Source organism: Megascapheus bottae, chromosome X (genome assembly GCF_031878675.1).
Source record: "Megascapheus bottae isolate mThoBot1 chromosome X, mThoBot2.hap1, whole genome shotgun sequence".
In the NCBI taxonomy this organism is placed as follows: domain Eukaryota; kingdom Metazoa; phylum Chordata; class Mammalia; order Rodentia; family Geomyidae; genus Megascapheus; species Megascapheus bottae.
The window spans coordinates 18,897,309-18,921,054 of NC_143547.1; the positions used below are offsets into that span (position 1 = coordinate 18,897,309).

The 23,746-nt window shown below is 35.6% G+C and overlaps 2 pseudogenes; one reads left to right on the top strand and one right to left on the bottom strand.

The window, feature by feature from the left end:
• Positions 1–450: 450 nt before the first annotated feature.
• LOC150040546 (ribosome biogenesis protein SLX9 homolog pseudogene) lies at positions 451–20,964 on the bottom strand (annotated as a pseudogene).
• A 2-nt stretch (positions 20,965–20,966) lies between these two features.
• LOC150040547 (transmembrane protein 106B pseudogene) lies at positions 20,967–21,764 on the top strand (annotated as a pseudogene).
• Positions 21,765–23,746: the final 1,982 nt, after the last annotated feature.

Consider the following 23,746-nt stretch of genomic DNA (forward strand, 5'->3'; position numbering starts at 1 on the left):
CCAGGCTTGCTCTGTGCCCCAGGACAGTACTGGCCGCTTTACAGTCATAAGAGCTCAAGGGGTAGTGGCTAGGCCCCCTGGTGGAGACATCCCAGCCTGGGATGGCTTTCTGCAGGCAGGACTGCAGGTGGTGGCACACTTTCTTCCCAAAAGAGGCTGGGGGCCCCACTGTGGTCTTGGGAGGGTGTGGCTGCCTGCTCACCAGCTTTGTGGGTGCACCCCCAAATCACTATCTCAGCTCTCTCCATTGTGGGCATCCTGGCCTAGGGGAATGAACTGCCATCTAGGGTGAAGAAGGGAAATGCAAGGATGGCTCAGGAGCAGAAGTGAGCCCCAGCAGCTCGTGGGGTCACAAGAGGAGTTCATAAGGCACTTTATTATCAAGAGGCCCTGTGCTGGACAGGGGTGTCCACCAGGCCAAGAGAACAAATGAGAGGAGCTGGCCCTCTCTACGTCCCTTGGAACTCAGAACTGGCTACCACCTTCCAGATGCATCTGCCGAGCTAGCTGCTGCCCGATGGCCAGCAGGGGGCTGGCTCTATAGGCTGGACTAGCCAGCAGCTCCTGAAACCGGATCTGTTCTTCTTCGAGGACTTTCTGCCTCTGGGCGGCACTCATCCCGCTGACATCTGCTGACCTAGGCTTGCAAGTCGCCCTGCTTCTGGCCTGTGGCTAGTGGCAGGCCTCCAGCTTCTGCAGCTCGGGCAAGGCGTCCATTAGCAGGCGTAGATCTCCCACCACCACCGTGGCCCTGCGCTTCCGCTCCTCTCTCAGCTTCTTCTCTGCCAACTTTATGGCTTCCATTTTCTGTAGCCACTGTTCTCCTTCTTAGGCAAAATGGCCTTTGCCTCCAAACCTCTCTTCAGGGAGACCACACTCTCCTGGTCCAGCTCCAGCTTCTGTACCAAGGCTCTGGGGTCAATCTGGGTCTTGGCAAAGATGTCGGTGTGGAATGCCCAGTCCTTCCCTCTGGCTGCGCCCGCCTAGGCCTGTGGGGGCACCGACTCGTGGGCCGTCCGGCTGCAGGGCGGCCTGGTGCACGCGGGTGCGCAGCCCCGCACCTTGCCCATCGCCTCCGGAGTCCTGCACGGCCGATCAAAGTTTTTTTTTTTTTTTTTATTTTTTTTTTTATCCTTATTTTTTCTACATGTCTGTGGCATAGCTCTATTTTGCTTACAAACCTTGACGTAATCAACATACTGATGCTAAAAGTAATCTCTATCAAAATTTAGTTTATGTTAATGACCGATGACTTGCATGAGCCACGATGGGTTAGGCTATGTTGCAATGAAACACACCTCGTGACTCAATCATTCAGACACAGCCATTGTGTCCTACATTGACGCAGAGGGCGAAAGAGACTATGATGAACCACTCTGAAAATTTGCCCACAAAAGTGATGCACATCATTTTGCCAAAACAAATCATATGAGTTAGCTTTCTGCAGAAGAGCAGAATATATAATCCTCTAAAGGATTATTCAATGATAAAATCTCTGGCATAACCTCCCAATTTTCACCCCTTCAAACTGGAATCTGAATGTCATTTTGCCTTACAACATGCATTCTGATATCACTACTTCAGTTTGTATAGCCGATAGAAGCTAAGAAATGAACGGCATGTGTCTCTCTTAAGAACGCTTTTTGAAAGTCTTTACCAGAGCTCCAGCATTTGTTTGCTTTCCAAACACTGAAGTACTTTAGCAAATACACTCTAAGGATATTGTAGGCTTTGTATGAAATGCATTAATCATTTATGTGGTTTTGATTGGGATCTCTTTGTTATTTTTAGTATATAGCAGCCAAACAAGGTCACTACTGTAAGATTTATTACCAAATATCTTACTGACAATTGATTTTTCACCTTCTGGAATCTTACTAAGATACATTAGCCTATGGTTTGGCTTTCACTGTTTTGTTTTGTTTTTTTTTTTTACAAAAAAACTTCAGTATTCTATTTGTGCTAATTCTGTGACAATAAGCTATTGTAATCTACAGGGGATTTTAAGAAACTTTCTAACATTTACCTAATCATAAATGTGAAATAAGTCAATAAGGTCAATAGATTAATTATGAATATTGGTTGCAGGAATTACTGTCATTTATACTGGTACTGTTTTAGTTAGAACTACAGTAGAAATTTCAATCTTTAGTTACATGAGGTTATATCTCTCCTGGACTGGATTCTCTTTTACTTTTCATTAGAATGTATTTGTAGTGTGAAGTATAGGATGCTTGGTAAAAGTATAGAGAATCTTAAACATTACAAAAAGACTTAATTTGTAAGAGACATACTTTTCCTAACAATGTGTTTTAGGAAAATGTGTGCAAGTAGACGTTACATGCACAAATCAAATATTCAACTTTTTTGAGGGGGTGGGGGGTCATGGGGCTTGAACTCTGGGCCTGAGCACTGTCCCAGAGCTCTTCAGCTCAAAGCTACAGCCCTACTCCTGGACCTGTGTGTTGTCCCTGAGTTCTTCAGCTCAAGGCTACTGCCCTACCCTTGAACCATAGCCCCAGTTCCCATTTTCTAGAGATTGATTGGAGATAAAAGTCTCATGGCTTTGTAGTGCCAGGGCTGGGTTTGAACCTTGATGCTCAGATCTCAGCCTCTTGAGTAGCTAGGATTACAAGTGTGAGCCACTGCACCCGGCTCAAATATTCAACCTTTAAAGACTGTATTGGAAATACCCATGCAATAATTTCTTTTATAGTTAATAATTTTCATATTCTGATGTTCGTATTTTGGTAACTTGGCCTTCTAATTCTGACTTTTGTAATAGAAGTCGATAAACTTTTTATCAAGGTATCCTAGTATTCTAAGAGTTGTTTTAAACATTTTTTAAATGCTGGTCCTGCGGCTTGAATTCAGAGCCTGAGTCCTCTCCGTAAGATTCTTTTTTCCCCCCCAAGGTTAGTGCTCTAGTACTTGAGCCACAGCTCCACTTCCAGCTTTTTCTGAGTAGTTTATTAGAGCTAAATGTCTTATAAACTTTTCTTCCCAGGCTGGCTTCAAACCATGCTCTTCAGATCTCAGCCTCCTGAGTAGCTGGGTTTACAGGCATGAGCCACCAGTGCCTGGCTTATTTTAAACTTTTTAAAGAATACAGTAACATCTGTTCAACTCAGTGCAAAGTAATGATACAAGATAGGTTACAATGTTATCATTAAACTATATGGAATTACTTTAAATGATGTCACATTTTTGTAAAGTGGATTCTGACAGTTGTTGCAATAAAAGCAATTATGGTACAACAACATTTAATGTGGAACAAGATACTCAAATTTGATAAGGTAGAGGGTGTCACATGAAGAAATGCTCGACATCTCTGGACATAAAAGAAATGCAAATCAAAACAACTTTGAGATTCCACCTTACACCAATTAGAATGGCCACCATCAAGAAAACAACAGATGCTGGTGGGAATATGGCCAGGAGAGATCTCTACAACACTGTTGGTGGGAGTGTAACCTCGTTCAACTACTATGGAAAGCAGTACAGCAATTTCTCAATAGACTAAACATGGAGATCCCCATGACCCAGCAATTCCACTACTTGGCATTTACCCAATCGTCCAGAAACAAGGACATACTAAACTCACTAGCACAACAATCTTCATTGCAGCACTATTTACCATAGCAAAGATATGGAACCAACCCAGATGTCCCTCAGTATATGATTGGATCAGAATATGGTATTTATACACAATAGAATTCTATGCTGCCATCAGAAAGAAAGGCATCGCACCATTTGCCAGGAAATGGAAAGACTTGGAAAAAAATCATATTAAATGAAGTAAGGCAGATCCAAAGCAACATAGGCTCAATAGTTCCCCTTATTTGTAATAATTAGTACACATCTAGGACTCTCCTAACAGAGGATTACAATAGCGCAAATCCTATGTACATAGGTTCATATAGGATGAGACTAAATGCAAGGGTGTCTAGGATTTGGAAACAAGAGGTTTATCTTGTGTGATTATTGTTCTTATTGTACTATGTTATTTCTCTTCTCCTTTGTTGCCCTTTGGTTAATCTCATATTGTTACTATATGTGACTCTGTTACCTGGTATATTGCATATACATTTATTTGTGTATTTGAAATAGGAAAGGGAAGGGGGAAAACAAGATGACTGGGAGGGGGTGAGGGGAGGGAAATGGGGACAAAAGCATGAGAAGGGGTATCAATGTATGAGAAGTAATGCACCAACTATCTGGCCAATCTAACTGTAACCCCTCTATACATTACTCTGACAATAAAAAATTTAAAAAAATTAGAGGGTGTCAAACAGGCCTATATATGTTGTATTTATTTAGAATGAAATTGAACTTCTATTTGAACTTTTAATTCATATAGGTATCTATATTTAAATTCATAGGTATCTAAATTATATAATTGTATTTATGTAATATATTTCAATAGGCTGTTGAATCATCAACCTAAAAATACCTTTGGGTCTAACAACTCAATAAAACAGCACTGATTTATTTTGGCCTATGGGACTCAGATAAGAATATTAATTAAACACTAAGAGGATCTTGATGTGGGACACTAAGGTATATGAATTGCCTTCAATAGAATATTTAAGCATGTCATGGAATGTTATAGCAAAAATGTGTTCTCTTTTTAGTCAAAATGATAAATGATTTGGATTTATGAATATATGAAGCAGTTTTGTCCTGGATACATTGCATTTTCTATTAATCTACAGAAGACAAACTTGTTACATTTAACTCCTATTTAATAATATTAGCTAAATATGTTTTTTCCATGATAGACAACAAAATATCTCATATAGGTTCATAAATTTTTATTTATTAATACCCTTTGACAAAATGTTGAAAATATACTATTTTGTTAGTATAGTTGACATTGATGTTATGGTAGCTTTCTTTGTAATCTGTTTACTTACCATTAGAAATTCACTTACACAAAAGTCAACTGTGTCATGTAAGTGAGGCTGGATTTCAACATCCTAACTCCTAGATTCAGATTAGGACTATATGAAAGAATCACTATACATCCTAAAGGTATGAACCAAAAATTAGTGAAGGAAGAAATATGTGATGTGAACTAAAAAAATGCTGCCACAACTGTTTTATAATTGGAAAATAAATATTCTTGTTCAGTAACTGAAGGAAAGCTTAGAAGTCTAAAGTACAGATTGTGTTAGCAAACATATTGGCAGAGCTAGTTAGCCTCAGAAACTAGGTCAATTGCAGGAAAAGCAGAATTAAGATATGCAAAGAAAGTCATTTGTGTCATAACTTAATTTTGTTGACTCAAAAGCCAACCATACCAAACTGATCATTTCTGGAGTTTTCAGACTATTGAGTCAATAGGTGTGCTTTTGGATTTGTTTTATGTTCAAAACATTCTTACTGTTACACACATTTTATTATTTTTAGCCAGGAATTAGAAAGTCAAATTAGGATTATTTTGTGGTGGTAAAAATAGTGGTCATTTAATTAATATGATGCCATATTGATTCTGTATTTCCATGAAAAAGTCACACACATTTTAATGTCATGTAAGTACTGTGTGTATGTGTGCTTATATGTGTATGTAAACATGTGGATATATTAGAGAAACAAAAGCAGAAACTAAGTTATTTAATTCCTATCAGAAGCCAGTCAAAATGATCACATCTGAAATATCCTATAGCATATTATTATTCTATCCACTGCACAAATATTCTGAAGGTAAAGAAAACTGTTTTTCAACTTATTAAATATTTGTGTTTAATAGTTTCCCATTATGAATATATGATTACAAATTTATGATTATTTAAATTAGTGGTTTTCAATCATGATGTTACTTGTTCATAAGTAACTTTGGAGATATGGATTTTGCGATTGAAGTCCAAGCATCATTAACTCTCCAGGTTATTTGAAATATGGAGTTAAAATTGAATAGCTCCATTTTTTGTGGTCCTGAACTTTGTTTCTATTATCTTCTTTGGTCTTTGGAACCTTTTCTATGAGCTTTCTAACCTAGGAATAATCAGTCAGCTTCTGCTATCCTGTTTTAAATCAGTGTATAGAATGCCATGTTGTGGCTCCATATTGCACTGTCAAGAACTGATGCTAAAATATCAGCCTTAAAATTTCTTTCTATGTCTTCCTTAAATAATTCACTAACCATTAGCACCTCCTGTGGGTTTTCTGGCTTTTAAGTGTCAATGCTTAACAAATATCATCTTATTTCTTTAGCTGGGTTGAATGCCTCAGAAATAAATCTATTGGGATATCTGTGAATGGACTTGCATATGAACCGTAATTGAAGTAATTTTGCTTGCTATGCCCATCAAGTAATGAGGATTGGATGATTGCATCTGCCTATGTTTCTTCCTAGCCTCTCAAAATGCTAAGCATTACTAATCAAAAGCAGGTAAATTAGATTCAATGAAACTGCCGGTGTTTATTCTCAAACATATTACCACAGAAGGTCTGTTCCAAATGTGACATCTGTGTTTCACTAAAAGAGAAGGTAGAAAAACCACGACTGTTTATACCTAAAATCATTGCCACATTGTTTTGTTTCTCTCAATAATGCTTTCTCCCTAGCATTCTCAAATTGCAAGTATTTCTAGAAATGAAATAAATTTTTGAGGCATAAGTATTTTATCTCATTATGGTAGGCAGACAAATCTTCAGAATAATGATTCCTAATATGGTGAGGTTCAATAGAGATTTTCTAGATATCATAAAAGCAGGTTATTCTCTCATTTTCTCGAGAGCCATGGCATGCACAACAGTACCAGCTGCTTCCATTTTCTTACACTGAACAATGTCTTCACACACAGCCATTAGAAAGCAGCACTTTCGGGCTGGATAAGTGGGACTGCATTAAACTGCAGAGCTTCTGTATGGCAAAGGACATAGCTAGCAAATTAACTAAAAAGCCTACAGAATGGGAGAAGATCTTCACTAACCATACAACAGACAAAAGCCTCATATCTAAAATATATCAACAGCTCAAAAAATTGAATCACTCCAAAACTAATCTCCAAAGAAACAACCATCCCATTAAAAGATGGGCCAAAGACTTAAGAGAGTCTTCTCTGAAGAAGAAATAAGAACGGCCTAAAACACATGAAGAAATTCTCGACATCTCTGGTCATAAAAGAAATGCAAATCCAAACCACTCTAAGATTCCACTTCACTCCAGTTAGAATAGCCAGGATCAAGAAATCTAATAACAACAGATGCTGGAGGAGTGATGGGTCACTACTACACTGTTGGTGGGAGTGCAAACTCGTTTAACCACTATGGAAAGCAGTATGGCAGTTCCTCAAAAGACTAAATATAGAACTTCCCTATCACCCAGCAATTCCACAACTTGGCCTTTACCCAATTGTCCAGAAACAAGGACATCCTAAATCCACCAGCACAACGATGTTCATTGCAGCACTATTTACCATAGCAAAGATATGAAACCAACTCAGATGTCCCTCAGTTGATGAGTGGATCAACAAGATGTGGTATTTATACACAATGGAATTCTATGCTGCTGTCAGAAAGAACTATACCGCCCCATTTGTTAGGAAATGGAAACACTTATAAAAATCATGTTTAGTGAAGAAAGCCAGACTCAAAGGAACATAGGCTCAATGGTTTCCCTCATTTGTCATAATCAGTAGAAACCTTGGGCTCTCCTAGCAGAGATTTACAATAGAACAAAATCTAGATACATAAGACCATACAGTATGATGCTAAATGTAAGGGCCTCCAGGATATAGAAACAAAAGCCATATAATGTGATTGTTGTCCTTAATGTACTGTTATTTCTCATCTCTTTCGATGTCCCTTGGTTTTCTCATATTGTTACAATATTTCACCTTCTTATCTGATATATTTTATACATGCTTACTGGTTATTTGAAGTTGGATAGGGAAGGGGGTAATCAAGATGAGCGAGGGGAGGAGGGAGGCAAATGGGGACCATGTCATTAGAAAGGGTATCAATGTTTTTGAAGTAAGCACCTTCTATCTGGTGAATGTAATGTAACCCTTCTATTAATTACAATAAAATATATGAAAAAAGAAAGCAGCACTTTGGAACATATTAAAGTCATTTGGAAATTGTTGAAGGCAAAGATCACAGTTGTGTATACACTTCCCTGTATATTGTCATTAGGAATAAAGCTTATTTATGCACTTCTGTTATTTAAATGATATTCAAGCATCTTATACATGAGTATCATAAAAGCATAGCTTAATAAAATATTGAACTACATTCTTCCTGCTTCCTTCAATAATTGAGTGTGTGTATATACTGATGTGTGTATTTGTGTCCTCCTAAACCAAAGTAAGTCTTCTAGAACAAATTGTGTAACGCAAATATATATATGAACCAATGTTCAGAATATTGTACAAACTTCTCTTTTCTGATGAAATCACAAAAGGTACAAAAAATTCTATTTGATTTGCCACAAAATATTTCTAGAACCAATTTTAGAATTTTTTCCTGCTATTTTATGCTATCAGTGGAGTCATCTGATACAAGTAATGAGGAGGAAAAAGCTTCCATTGTTCATTTTCTACCTGCTGAAAGGGGTTATCTGATTTGAAGATAAAAACATGATTTGTAGAAAGAACTACAGATGAATAAAAAAATCTACACTTAACATCAAAATGGCATCTGTGGGAGAAAGCTCACTCTTCTATCTGATAGTGAGCATTCAGCTATTTTTTTCTAGTGGTCAGTACTATAGCAATGCAAACAACAATAAGAAAGTGGATAAGCACAGACAACATATCATTTAGAAGCAGCAGACTGACTCAATTATCATGTAATCAGAAAAGCCAAAAGCTAATTTCACTCAATTAAGAACAGTGGATATGTACCTTTTATAATCTCTGATTTTTCCCACTAGAGAAGAAGAAAGTTATTAACGTGATTATACTTGTGAAGGTTATTGTTAGCTTTAACACAAGCTTTGCAATATTTTCAGTATTTGGAAGGAATATTAACCCAAAGCTTTTTTTTTCTTTAGTAAAGCAATGGGAGCAACACCCTTACTATTTCAATACTCTGAAAACAATCACAAGTTGCATTTTATTCATTTACATTTTTGTGATGTTGAGGTTTGAACTCAAGGCTTTGCACTTGCTAGCCAAGTTCACTGTACCACTTGAGCTATAGTTCCAACCCTTTTTATTTAGTTATTTTTCAGCTAGAGTCTCTTTTTGCACAGGCTAACTTGGAAAATGATCCTCCTACTTATGCCTCCCAAGTAAATGAATTTGCAGGTGGCAAGTTACATTTTGGGAAAATAAATGAAAAGTCTCTTTAAATTTGCCTAGAAGTATTTATGTTACATGCTATATATGTGCATACATACATATGAGCATATAACGAAATATACAGTACCTGTGCATTGTTTCTAATCAGTTTCTATAGGGTTCTTGTCTTTTTTACATTCCCTATTTTTATATCTCTTCTGATGTGATGCCCTAATAATGATAATATCATCAGTTTTACTCCTGTGCTCAATTCTCGAATGCATCTTAACTATTTTTAGAATTTTTTCTATACCACTAAAGAAATTTAATTTTTTTAAGAAATAAAAGTTTGTTTGTAAACCTTCCCCTCAGCCCTACCATGACAAAAAGATAGACTTAAACCTTTCTAAGTTGTTTGCATTAGTCCTTTCATCTTCTCATTTTTATAGTATACATTTTAAATAAAATTTGTTTCTCATTGTTTTTTTTCTGATTATTATAGACAGTTGTTGACTGTGTAGAACATTCACATGTATTCAAAAGCCAGAAATATTCTGAAAAATACACAGAAGTACAGAAGCCATTCCCTCCCCCACAGCTTTCCCATTGTGAATTACTAATTTGTCATTTTATATTTTAATGGTTTTAGTTTTCATATGTAGATGGTTGTATATCATTGTTGCTACTTTGCACTTCAAATTTCTAACATAATTTCTCTCTTTTGAGATTCATATCAGTTTTTAGAGAACTTCCTCATTCTGCTGTATAATCGAATAGAACTCACAAGTGTGTATGTAACATAGTTTATTCAATTTCCCTCAAGGCTTGACTATCTGAGTGTTTTCCAATATTATGCGATTACATATAAAACTCCAATAAATGACCCTGCTCATATGCATTTTATATTTTTAAAAGGTCCTCCTAAGTATGAAGATAGTGCATATATGATTTTGTTAGATGTTACTAAATTCTCTTCCTCTGGAGACTATATGTTGTTTTGCATTGTCACCAATAAAGTTTGAGTGCTTGTCTTGCTTCCTAATTGACTTTATTCAAAATTTAAGATGTTGCTTCAGACATCATTTCCTAATTAAAAATCAAACTGTATCATAACCTTCACATGTCAATAGAGCTCTTTATGAATGTGATTATGTTTATCTACATTATAATCCATTAAGCCATTTATCATAATTAATTTACTAACTTTTGATATTTAGATTATTTTTCATATTGAATTACAAAGAAAGTTGTTAGAATTATTTGATCATGTGTAAGCCTAAGATATTATATTTCTACTTTTTCACTCATTATTCATAGATTACCATCAAAGGGCACAAAATTTAGGGCTGGCAAATAGTCTTGCCACATATTTCATGCATTCCAGGAAAGAACTTTAGTCAAAATATTTGCTAAAACAAAATAACTTATGTAAATGTATTGGCAAGTAAGTCTTTGTCAAGTATTGTCACTAATGCAATAGAGAAGAGAGGAGGGTTTAAAAGAATCAATTGAAGCAATTCCCTTGCCTCTATGAATAACTTGTAATTTTTTTCTTTTTTCCATCTGTGAGTTCTGCATTGGATGAGCTTAATAAAGAGCTTCAAAATGATTGCTAAGTACTTCAAGAGCTCTCTGACTGTACTTGGTGTTTGCAAGGATTTTCATTTCATAAATTACTTTGTGCAGAAATTTGACAAACTAAGTGCTTTTTGCGCACATAGAATTATGAGGCAAGTTGTACTGAAAATGTTTGGCCTTATATTATCTTCTTATTTTAGCACTGGTCACCTTTTTGAGAAGCAAGCTGAATCTTTGTAGAATTTGTCTTTTCTCTAGATACAGCAGGCTCTGAGAGAGGAATGCCTGCTTCCATTAAAATTGCACCATAGCTGTGGGGATTGGACCTGTTCCCTGTGGACACAATCATTTTATAAACTACAAAATACTGGCATTTATGCTGACAATATTGTATCAGTCTTGTTCAACAACATGACTGCCTTTCCTTTCCCGCTGACACATCAGGCTTCCAGCCTCCCTCAGTGTCACACTCAATAAGGTACCCCTCATTTAAAACCTGCTGGTATGTTTGCCTCAAATCTCCCCTTACTGCTTGGCCAGAGCATTTGCCTTGGTCCTAAGCCCGGGTTTGTTTGACAAATCACCTGCCAACTTCAACTCTGCTGCTTTACCAATTCACTCCAAATTGCATTTTCCGTGGTATATAGCACCATCTGCACCATGTTGTTGGCCTGTTTACATTTGGCCAAGTCTGAACCTAAGTCAGACAATTTCTATCAATCACTGGCTTCCATGATATAGAAGAACTCACGTGTCAACTAGAGAAGAGATTCATAGCTTCTGGCCTTAGTACTCCAGTAACTGTCCCAATCAATGTTAGAGACTAAAATGTTGACCTTAACACATTTAGTCAAGGCTTTTGGTGCTCAATCCACAGTTTTTTCTTGAGCCAAGTGAGTTTAGTTTTCTTGCATGTTTTTCATCCCAAAGTATGTTAGTTTTAACACTAGTATGGAGTTCTAGTTCCTACCTCCCCCAAACTCTATGTGTCTCCTCTGTCCCTGTCATGAGATTCTTGTGTCTGTTTTTCTCTCTTTCAGTTCTTCTGTCTCTGTTTCTAACACACACACACACACACACACACACACACACACACACACACACACACACACACACACAGTTCCATTGTAAGTAAACTGCTTTCACATAGGTTGTTACAATATGCCTGTCTCTTAGGTTAATCTGAAAAAATGAAACCTATGGTGTATGCACCCTATGCTCCTGAATATACCTACCAAATGCTCCTGGAGAAAAAAATCCAGGTATCTCCTGATTGTTTTTCAATGGTTAGATCCATGCAAGTTCTAATGGCTTTGAAATTTTGGTTACTAAGATCAAAAAGGTATTCAAACATTATTTACAGGCTGAAAGGATTGCTCAAAGACTAAAGCAGGTGGAAGGCAATTATGAGCTATCTTTGCAAGCTTCCTTCAGCATGACTTCAGTCTAATGGCAAATGAACACATTTGTCCTTGTAGTATTTACAAATTGAATAATGATCCTGATTGATTATTTTCATGTAGGTTGGAATACACACTTTTAGTTGGAATTTACACCAGAGACAAGAGCTATGGAAGTATTCAGTATTATTCCTAAGTGGATTTATATTGAAGATTCATATTCTTAATTGTGATAGCATTAAAGAAGTATAAAATTTTGTAATTATTACTGTGGGAAATAAATGAGAGCTTCAATTGGCAATGATAGAAGATAATGCAGGGCTGCAATGAGGTTTGAAATTGTTTATTAGTTATGAAGTTTATCAGGGCATAATTTTGGAAATCTTGATATATTTGAGATGCATAATAGTTTATAAAGACTTTTGAAATATTTATAGTACTCTGTTGATGCCTTCAAGATTATGTACTTGTTAAGAGTTAAGAATATATTTTAATTATAAACATGCTCTCATAGAAGGTATCTAAAGAATTATTAATGGCCTCATATGAATATGGGGAAACAAATGTGAAAAGACTTGGCATACTAGAATTCTTCATTAAGCTGTGATGGAATGGCTGTTTTCAGGCTTACTCTCTTACCCTGAGCTACTGTAAAATTGGACAAATAATTTGAGGGAGCTGTTTCCAGCCATTGAATAAAGCTGAAAACTCCTGATATTGAAAAAAAAGGAAATATGGGTGTATATCATTAGAACTATTCTGTTTTAGGAAACATTCCAAGATAATGCATAGAGAGATAAAATCTAAGTAGAAATGAAATAGATGATAAGCTAGGTGCTGGTGGCTCACACCTGGAATGCTAGCTTTTCAAGAGGCTGAGATATGAAGGTTGTAGTTTGAAGCCAGTTTAGGCACAAAAGTACATGAGACATTTTTCTACAATTAACAAAAAACCAGACATGGAAATTTGGTATCAGAGTGCCAGTGTTAAGTGAAAAAAGCTAAGCAAGTGCAGGAGGTCATGAGTTTAAACCCTGGTACTGACACAATGAATGCGCAGATGTTTATCTAAACAAACAAACAAACAAACACAGACAAATAAAACAAATGATTGTGCTGCCAAAGCACAATGCTGGAAGAAACATAAATATAATCTCATTAAGTCTGACTCTTATATTCAGTAAAAATAGCCTTCCAAAAAGACATATTGAATTGAAACCCTTTGTACAACTAACTTAAAGATGATTTCTAGAGGCCAGATTTTGGCCTACTGGTAGAGTCCTTGCCTAGCATGCATCAAGACCTTGGGTTCAATTTCTCGGTACCATATACATATAAAAAAGCCAGAAGTGATGCTGTGGCTCAAGTGGCAGAGTGCAGCCTTGAGGAAAAAGCCCACAATAATAATAATAAAGAAAAGCCCAAGGACCACGAGTTCAAGCCCGAGGACTGGCCCAAAAAAGATATGATTTCTAAAAATTCAATTTCTCAGTAAAAAATAGATTTATGCAAATAAAATGAACCTTTAAATTTTTTATGAAAATTTTTATTTTATGAAAATAAAACCATGCCACAAAGAGCATAAAAATATTAACAAAATACTTAGTGACATAGAACCTGTATCCATAATCTATGAATCTTTCTCAAAATAGTATTCTTGTATAAACACTATCAAAATAAGCAGTATGAATGGTAATAAGTGTAAGGTTCCCAATGTCATTAAGCATCAGTGAAATAAAAAGTAAAACCATGACAATACAACTACCTTGCAAAATTAGTTAGAAATCTTTAAAATATTTTATTCACATGTAGCCATTGTACATATTTAGGGATCACATTATAGCAATAAAACAAATTAGACATATATCAGTCTTATGAACCAATGATTCCAGTACTTGCAAAAATGAACAAATTTTTCCACATGAACTTAAAATAATTATTTTCATTTTATTTTAAAAAGTAAGAAAATAAAATTACCTACTGTGGTATATTTATGAGTAGAAAATATTTAGTCAAAATATGTAATTTTGACAATCGGTGACTAAACCAAATGCTTCATATTTTATAATTCCATTTAGATGAGAAAATTTTTAGGATACGAAAATCTAACCCATTATGATGAAAATCAAAACAGTAATTATCAGAGTGTATCTTGAATGAATATGAACTACATGTAAATATTACATGGGTGAATTTATTTATATAATATCATTGAGTTGCACACTTATAATCTATTCATTTCTCTATATACATATTACATTTGGTTTTATTTGAAAATTGCAAATTCTTTGAGAAAAAATTTAAGATCAATAAAGAGGTTGGCTTTTGGGTGTTTTTATTTTTTACTTTTGTATAGTTCATTTGAACTATTAAAAATGATATGCATTTTTTTAAACCTCAGTGTAAACAGTCTTCTACCCTGTGGCTTTCATATTAAAAGCTATTCAAGGCCATCAAAGAATGTTTATACGTTCCAAAATCAATATGAATTTTAGATAAATATGCATAAACCATGTAGTTACTGTTACTCCTATACAAGTTTTCATTTATTTAGGAACATTCAATTCATTTACCCATAAATATTAGAAAATATAACCAGGAAGATTATTAAATAAATACTCCCTCAGATACCTTGTAATCTATAGTGTTGCATAAAAATAAGAAAAAAATTGAGCTAGTTTACTGATTTGGGTAAATGAATTCAACAGTATATTTGAAATATACCATTTCTTGATGTTTTTATCCTTTATAGGAGATATGTTAACTTGTAAATAGAGGTCCATCTAGGAGAAATATTACCTGTTCATTTGCATCACTTAGGTATAGCAGACCTGAGAATTCTTCAAACAAAATAATGTGACTGGCTGTGGTATCAGTAATTTAGACTGATACAATCCTGAAATTTTAATGGGGATGCACTTCTTTTTATCCTAATTAAAATGCCAGCATTCAATGTAGCTATGTTCAGCAGGGGAAGGTAATGAAAAACTTAGATGTATATAGTTTTCAGAAATTTTTTCATCTCTTGTTTCTAAGCTAAGTGAATGATGTATCCAGTGACTCAGCGTATCTCTGGGATTTGAAGGCACATTGCACAAATTAAAATGAAGTTTTGTTTATTTATGGAGCCAGGAAAAGAATCCAATTAAAACATACAATTTGGAAAGGTTTTGATTTCTGAAAGTTATGAATAATGTCTTCAATATAAAAATTGAGTGTCTGCATTTTACTGTTTACTCAGACTCCAATGTATTCTCAATACTTGCCTTTTCACTTATTAAATGACAGACTAAAAATAAGATCTTTGGAAATATTATAATAGAAAATAAAACATGAAAAGAAGCTAAAGTCATACCTTTCCTTTTCCTAACAGAACCTCAATTTTGGTTAGATGTGTACTCTTTTTAGCTCCAGAGAGATTTCCTGGTTTTGGTTTCTTATTCCTTCTTGATAGGATAGAGCATGTGGCCTTAATCGAACTAATCAGAATAAATTGTATTCCATGTTTGGGAGAAAATAACTCTAAACAATATTAAGTTTTCCCAATTGCCATTGACATTGAAACCCAGTAGTTGTTAAGAAAAACAATGTAGAGAGGCTCCAGAGCTGAGAGAAGTTTTGTTGAATAACAAAATCACAAATACTTCTCTGTTTAAAGGCTTCCCTATTTCTAATCTTCATGGTAGATGCTAAAATAAATTCCTTTTAGTGTAGAGAAATTTTATTCAGTCTTTCTTATAAAAATATTCTTTTAAGCAACATGAAAACATTTCATTACATATATTCAGGCCTAGTATTATAGTAAGGAACATGATTGGACATAATTTTGAACTACAAAAAGGTATTGATAAAATTTCTTGTTGACATGACAAGGAACAGAACTAGAGTGAATAATAATTTGGTTCATACAGTGTAATCCCCTTGTGCAGGTAATAGCAGACCCTCTTCAGGTGCATGAGAAGATATTATTATTATTGATAGGTCAAAATATCCTCAATGTTATGTAAACCACAGGCCTAGCTAATATAGTTGGATAACAAGTCTCTGTCTAAATGTTCACATAAAGTAAATTAGGAATATCTGTCTGAACACAAGCAGGTAAAGAAAATCACGCATATAGGATTAAACTATATTCACAGAAAAACATATATAGGTCAATGAAAGCAAAATTGTAAGTGTGGATACAAAAGAGAAAAAAAACTTTTTCATTAGAAAGGCCTTTTCTAAATAGAAACATCCAGGTGCTCATAGAGTACGGGGTTTCCAATGGAACGAATGTTTTCTATGTATTGGAATTTACAATATATGAGCATATGACCCTTATCTAGCTTAATCCTTGATAATAGTTATACTGAAAACTGTTCAATAAATTATTATTGTATGAACAACTGGCTATACATTTGTGAAAAAAGACAATTTTAGATTTCATGAGATCATAAGCTGTGATCATGATACATGTTCACTCTGAACGCATACTCACTCTCTTGTTAAATCAAATAATTCTTTAAAATCTGGTGCATGCAGATTGCACTTTGTTATGTACAACAAAGTCCAATGTGTTTTCACCTGTCGTCTAATCTCCTTTAGCTTCTCTTTTCTAACAAAACAGCCAAACTCTTTTTTATTCCATATATTTTTTATTGTAATTAATAGAAGGGTTACATTACATTCGCCAGATGGAAGGTGCATTACTTCACATACATTGATACCTTTTCTCATGTCTTGGTCCCCATTTCCCTCCCCCCCACCCCCACGCTCCTTTTGTTTTCCCCTCTTTCCTATCCAATTTCAAATAACCAAATACGCATATATCCAATACATCAGATAACAAAGTGAAATACTGTAACAATATGAGATAACCAAGGGACAGCAAAAGAGATGAGAGATAATATAGTACATTGAGGACAACAATCACTCATTAGATGGCTTTTGTTTCTATATCCTAGAGGTCTTTTAATTTAGTGTCATACTGTATGGCCTTATGTAGCTAGGTTTTGCTCTATTGCAAATCTCTGCTAGAAGAGTCCAAGGTTTCGACTGATTATGCCAAAAGAGGGAAACCATGGAGCCTATGTTCCTTTGAGTCTGACTTAATAGGATTTTTTCCAAGTCTTTCCATTTCCTTACAAATGGGGAAATGTTGTTCTTTCTGACAGCAGCATAGAATTCCATTGTGTATGAATACCACATCTTGTTGATCCATTCATCAACTGAGGGACATCTGGGTTGGTTCCGTATCTTTGCTATGGTAAATAGTGCTGCAATGAACATCATGTGCTAGTGGATATAGTATGCCCTAGTTTCTGGATGGTTAGGTAAATGCCAAGTAGTGGAATTGCTGGGTCATAGGGGAGTTCTATGTTTAGTCTTTTGAGGAACTGCCACACTGCTTTCCATAGTGGTTGAATGAGTTTGCACTCACACCAGCAGTGTAGTAGTGATCCCTCCTGGCCACATCCCCTCCAGCATCTGTGTTTATGAGATTTCTTGATCCTGGCCATTCTAACTGGAGTGAGGTGGAATCTTAGAGTTGTTTTGATTTGAATTTCTTTTATGACCAGAGATGTCGAGCATTTCTTCATGTGTCTATAGGCCATTCTTATTTCTTCTTCAGAGAAGGCTCTCTTTAAGTCTTTGGCCCATCTTTTATTGGGATGGTTGTTACTTTGGAGATTAGTTTTGGAGTGATTCATTTTTTTGAGCTGTGGATGTATTTTAGATATGAGGCCTCTGTCCATTGTATGGTTAGTGAAGATCTTCTCCCATTCTGTAGGCTTCCTAATTAATTTGCTAGCTATGTCCTTTGCCATACAGAAGCTCTGCAGTTTAATGCAGTCCCACTTATCCAGCCTTTGTCTTATTTGTTGTGATTCTTGGTCCTTATTAAGAATGTTTCCACCTGTGCCAAGGAGGCCTGGCCAAAGCATTGGAGCCTGAGAGGTGTTGCTTATAGCAGCCAAACTCTTAATGCTTTCAATGACATTTTGACTTGGAAAAAGACTCTAACATTTTCTGAATAATACATGTGTATATTTCACTCTCAAGAAAGTAAAGCAATGCTCTTCTGTCCTTAAGCGTAGGCTACAAATAGGGACTTTGTTCAAAAATGATAATATTATATAAATGAGAGAAGAGTGGTTTTTTAAATTTCTTTTAATTTTTATTTTTTTAATATTTGTACACCTCTTCAATCCCTCTAGTGGTGAGGCAGGAGAGGCACATGAGGACTCAGACTTATTCTTCAAGGGGAAGACCCGTAGACCAAATCACAGTCCTACTATGTGGTAGTGACATGAGAAAGGAAGAATTGATCTAGGGAAAGGATAGAATAGAATAATAACAGAATATAGAATCAGCATGGCTGTGGGTAGAGCGGGAGGAACATGATGGAGGAGATTGCTAGCTTTGGGATTCTGAACTTTGGACATACTGTCTGGGATGAAAGATTCTGAGATTCAAGCCTGAATTTTCCCTGTAGGGCTGTCTGGGAGGCCCTTTGTTAAATGGGTTGGGTCTAGAGTTAAGAAATCAAGATTAGAAGTGTAGTCCAGATTGCATAGGGAGGAGCTGAAGACACAGATGAGCTTGTGAGTTGGCATACAGGGATGAGCAACACATTACGAAGCCTACATTATAGTCAGATTACATGTTGGAATGTTCATCTGCTTGCTTGGCATCAAAGCTGGCAGTGGGAAAGGAGGGCTCAGAGTCCTGAGCTTAGGCTCTGGCACCTGGCGTGTTTAGTTCCCTCTCTTACCTTTCTTGGTATGTGATCTAAGAAGAGGTGAACTAATCTGTAATGATCCAAGTGAGAAAGAAGGGTGAATTGAGTCATAATGTTAACAGTGGGGATATAAAGGGCAGAGAGGGTGAGAAGAGTGTTTTTGCAAGGAGAAACCTGACAAACAGTAACTTGGCCAAATGATCAAAGTCAGTATCAACAGGTAAGTTTTGTGATGGCATGTGCTGACTATATAAGGAAATTTCTATTTTACCTCTGCAATCTTCCTATGAAAAGCATATTAACAGAGCATAATAATGAAGAAAATATATTACACAATCTCAATGAGGAATATCCTATGAAATATCAGAACAATAATCCTCAATATTGTCAAGGTCATCAAAAAGTAAGAAGCATCTAAGATATTGTCACAACCTAGAGGAACCTACAGAGCCATCACTACTAAATATATTATGGTGTCCTCTGGGAGATCCTGAAGAAGAAAAAATTGACACAAAAATAAAAAGAAAAACATGCATAAACCAAACTCTGTCTGAACTAATAACATGCCAATATTTGTCCATTAATTGTGACAAATGTAAATTTGTCAAATTAATTGTGGCAAAAATAAGAGGCTAATAGAACAAAGCCTGTGTGGTGTGTTGAAATTGTACTTTGAATTTTTATAATCTAAACTGATTCTAAAGTTAAAATTTGAAAGCAGGGAATATTTTCAAAAGATGGAAATAAAACATAAAGGCCATAAATGAAAGATAATAAGAGCAAAGAAACATATATTCATACCAATGTTACTTTTTATTGTATTTTGTTGCTGGGATAATGTATAGTGGGTTTACAGTTATATTCGTCAGATAATGGGTACATTACTTCTCAAACCTTCATAACCCTTCTCATGTTTTTGTCCCCATTTCCTTACAGTATGTTGGAAATGAACTCTACATCTTGCAGAGATGATGGGAGTGAAGTGGGAGAAAAATATGGGAGGAGCTAACAATGTCCAATAAGAAATGTACTCGGTACCATACATATGTAATTGAAACCCCTGACAATAAAATTAAATAAACAAAAAAATTAGAAAAAAGTTGCGAGTATGGGAAATATATATATATATATATATATATATATATATATATATATATATATATATAGTCAGTCGTGGATTTGAACTCTGTACCTGGGAGTTGTCCCTGAGCTCTTCTGCTCAAGGCTACTACCCTACCCCTATAGCCACAGTGCCACTTCCGTTTTTCTGGTGATTAATTGGAGATAGGAGTCTCACAGACTTTTGAGTGCAGGGGTGGTTTTGAACCGCAGTCTCCAGATCTCAGCCTCCCTATAGGCGTAATTACCACACCCAGTTTTTCCCTATAATTTTTGTAATAAATCCTACATAAACATATACACAGTCAAATATATATTTAAAATTTATACAAGTGTGTCAGAAAGGGAACATTAAGGTAAAAGAAAAATACAAGCAATCCTAAATTTATGTATTTTTCAAAATAACTGGCAATATCGTCAAATCAGAAATCTATGTTTCTAACTTTTAAGTATAAGTGAGATCTGGGAAGCCCATTGTCACATAAGTCTAGCAATTAACCATTTCCTGCTCAGGTAGACATAGACACCACCATTCTCCAGTAAGTCTGGCACTCAGTCAGGTTCCTTAATTTATGTGATTTCTTTAGGCATGCAGATATTTGAGTATGAAGTCATAGTTATGTATTTCCTTCCATTTAGAGCTTTTTGTTGTCTAATGTTTTGTTCCACGTTCTTGTCCTTATTCCTGGTAAGACTGCAATCCTCATATCTGCACTACACTTGCAGGGTAACATGATACGTGCATGTAGTATACACAACAGCATATCCACACTATTATTGGAAAGATAGGGCCAGCCCTGCCATTGACTGGTGCTCCAGATCACCACATCTGGTACCTCTAACTGTGTGACTCTGTGCTGGGGCCCGTCTGTGCTGGAGCAACCCAGGGACTGTGCTGGAAGCCAGCTTCCATATGTCGACATGGGAAAGTCTTTTTCTCACTTGCCTTTTCATTTGAATACAGAAGATGGTTATGCGTGAGGCATATTGACTGACAATATGAAGATTAGATTAGTTAATAATGAAGTTCAGAATGAAGATGAAAGCAATGGAGATGTTGCTTAGTTTCTGTATTTGGAATTGACAGCAAGTGACAATGTCACTTGCCCTACTTGTCAAGGAATAGGAAGAATTCCCAGGGGACAAGAAAACCAATGGACAAGTACCATTGATTCCATATAGTGATCAGAGATGAAGGTCTAGAAGAACAAAGCTGTACGTCATGTCATCTCTGTTTATATTTCTGCTCTTTTCTCGACTGGCTGTGTTTTGCCTTTCCCTCATTCTGTTGATGTGAAATGCATTAGAGTGAAATCAGCATATGATAGTTACGATGTGGAAAAGCAAATAATGCTTGTAAATATCACAAATACATTAAAGAGAACAAACAAAAACAACTATTCAGTAGAAGTTGAAAATAGTATTGTAAAAGTTCAGTTTTCGAAAAAAAATATTGGAAAGGAATGCTTAAACATCACCAATATTGGCCCACTAGATATGAAAGAGGTTGGTTATACAGTACCTACTATTAGAGCAGAGGAGATTAATTATATGTACGACTTCTGTATTTTGAGATCCATCAGAATGCATAACATAGCACTCATAATGCAAGTTACTCTGACAATATACTTTGGCCACTCTGAGCAGATATCCCAGAAGAGATATCATGTTCCTAGAACATTCCCTTCTAGCTTGGGCTGTCTGAGTATCTGAATTATCCTTCAGTCAGAGCAGTGAGAGCAGAATGAGGTGGTTAGACTTTCTGATCCCTCAAGGAGGCGGTACTTCCTAATAGCAGCTCTTAAACTGAACAAACTCAAGTATGTCCCTAGTTTAAGAGTTTAGCTAAGAGAAAGTAGGCTTGAAAATATTGCAACTCTCCATTCTGTGCCAATATGTTTGTACTATGATATTTTACTTGAACATAAATTGGTTTGTACCCTATTACTCTAAAAAAGAAAAAAATAGATTTTTCCTTGTTATGTAATAAGTTAAAAGTCATAAAACAAATCCCTAGTTCTAAGACAGCATAATTTTGGTGACAAAAATAACTTGAGAAACTTCTTTTCTGGGTGCTTTTTATATAGAAAATTATCAAGACCCTATTTTCTTGTGGAGGACTTTTCTTTAAAAGATAACCATTTTTTCCATTTTATATATGAACATTGTTTCATATAGTAGCATTTCAACCACATAACACTTGAGCTTTTAGCTAAATATTTTGTTTTTATTTTGTTGAAATTATACTCATTTGCATGGTATTGGCTTATTTCAAGTTTTGACTACATCACTTACCAACCAGAATAATCTTTATAAAATCTTTTACCTATAACTTTCAAAACTTCTGGCCGGGAGTTTGGCCTAGAGTGCTTGCCTAGCATGCATGAAGACCTGGGTTCGATTCCTCGGTACCACATACATAGAAAAAATCCAGAAGTGGTGCTGAGGCTCAAGTGGTAGAACTCTAGCCTTGAGAAAGTCCAAGGACAGTGCTCAGGCCCCGAGCTCAAGCCCAGGACTGGCAAAAAAAAAAAAAAAACTTTCAAAACTTCTGTCACATGTTTCTTTCCATGTTAGTTAGTTATAGAACATTGTGAGTTGTGTGACAAAGCCCTTTAATGTACTAGAATGTAAATGAATTTCATGCCTTTATACAGTTCTGATAAATGTCAAATAAAGTGGTATGCATTCAAAATTTAAAATAAGTTGTTCATAAAAATAAACAAAATAACTAAATGAAATTCAGCAGTCTACATATCATGAAAAGAGTCTAATTATATGTTGGATTTGGCATAAAATAGAGTTGAAAATAAAACTTCTTGATGCTTCAAGAAAATAACTGATAGGACCAAAACTTTACCTAATGCAATACCTGATAAACAGAGAGATGGTTAGGAGAACTGTTTAGGAGAGATGATTATCACCAACCTAGAGACCCTTGAGTTGGACACTTTCTATAAAAGCACAAAGATTAATAAATAAAAGAATGTAGAGTTAAGTGTCAGTGGCTCACAGTTATACTCCTAGCTACTCAGGAGGCTGAGATGGGAGGACTGCAATTGGAAGCCAGCCCAGGTAGGTCTATGAGATTATTATCTATGAGATTATTAGTCTATGAGATTATTATCTCCAATTATACACACACACACACACACACACACACACACACACACACACACACACACACACGCACACACACACACAAACCAGAACAGAAGTGAAGCTATGGTTGAAGTGGTAGAGTTCTAGCCTTGAGCACAAAAGCTCAAAAGACAACATCCAGGTGCTGATTTCAAGCCCCAAGATGGCCACCAAAAATAAGTATGTAAAATTAGGCACCATTTTATGAGTGATTAACTCTTCTTGTTATTTTTTAAGAGCTTAAATTCACATTGGTCCAGTTTGAAGGCTAGTGGAACACATTGCAGCAAAGATTCCCTCATGGAAAATGACTAAATTAAATTAGGTCAAAGTAAACTTTACTTTCCATCAGAGCTTAGCCATACATATTTCCATTCAGAAGGGGGATTGTCCGACATAGGCTGACTCCATGAATGAGTTATGAAAGTCATGTTCTTAGCTTTGCTAAGGGATTCATTTAGGAGATGATGTTCTTCTTGTTCTAATCAATAACACACGAAGTGAAAACAAAAACTTTCCAATTAAGCAATCACCAAATTTCCTTCTTAAAACAC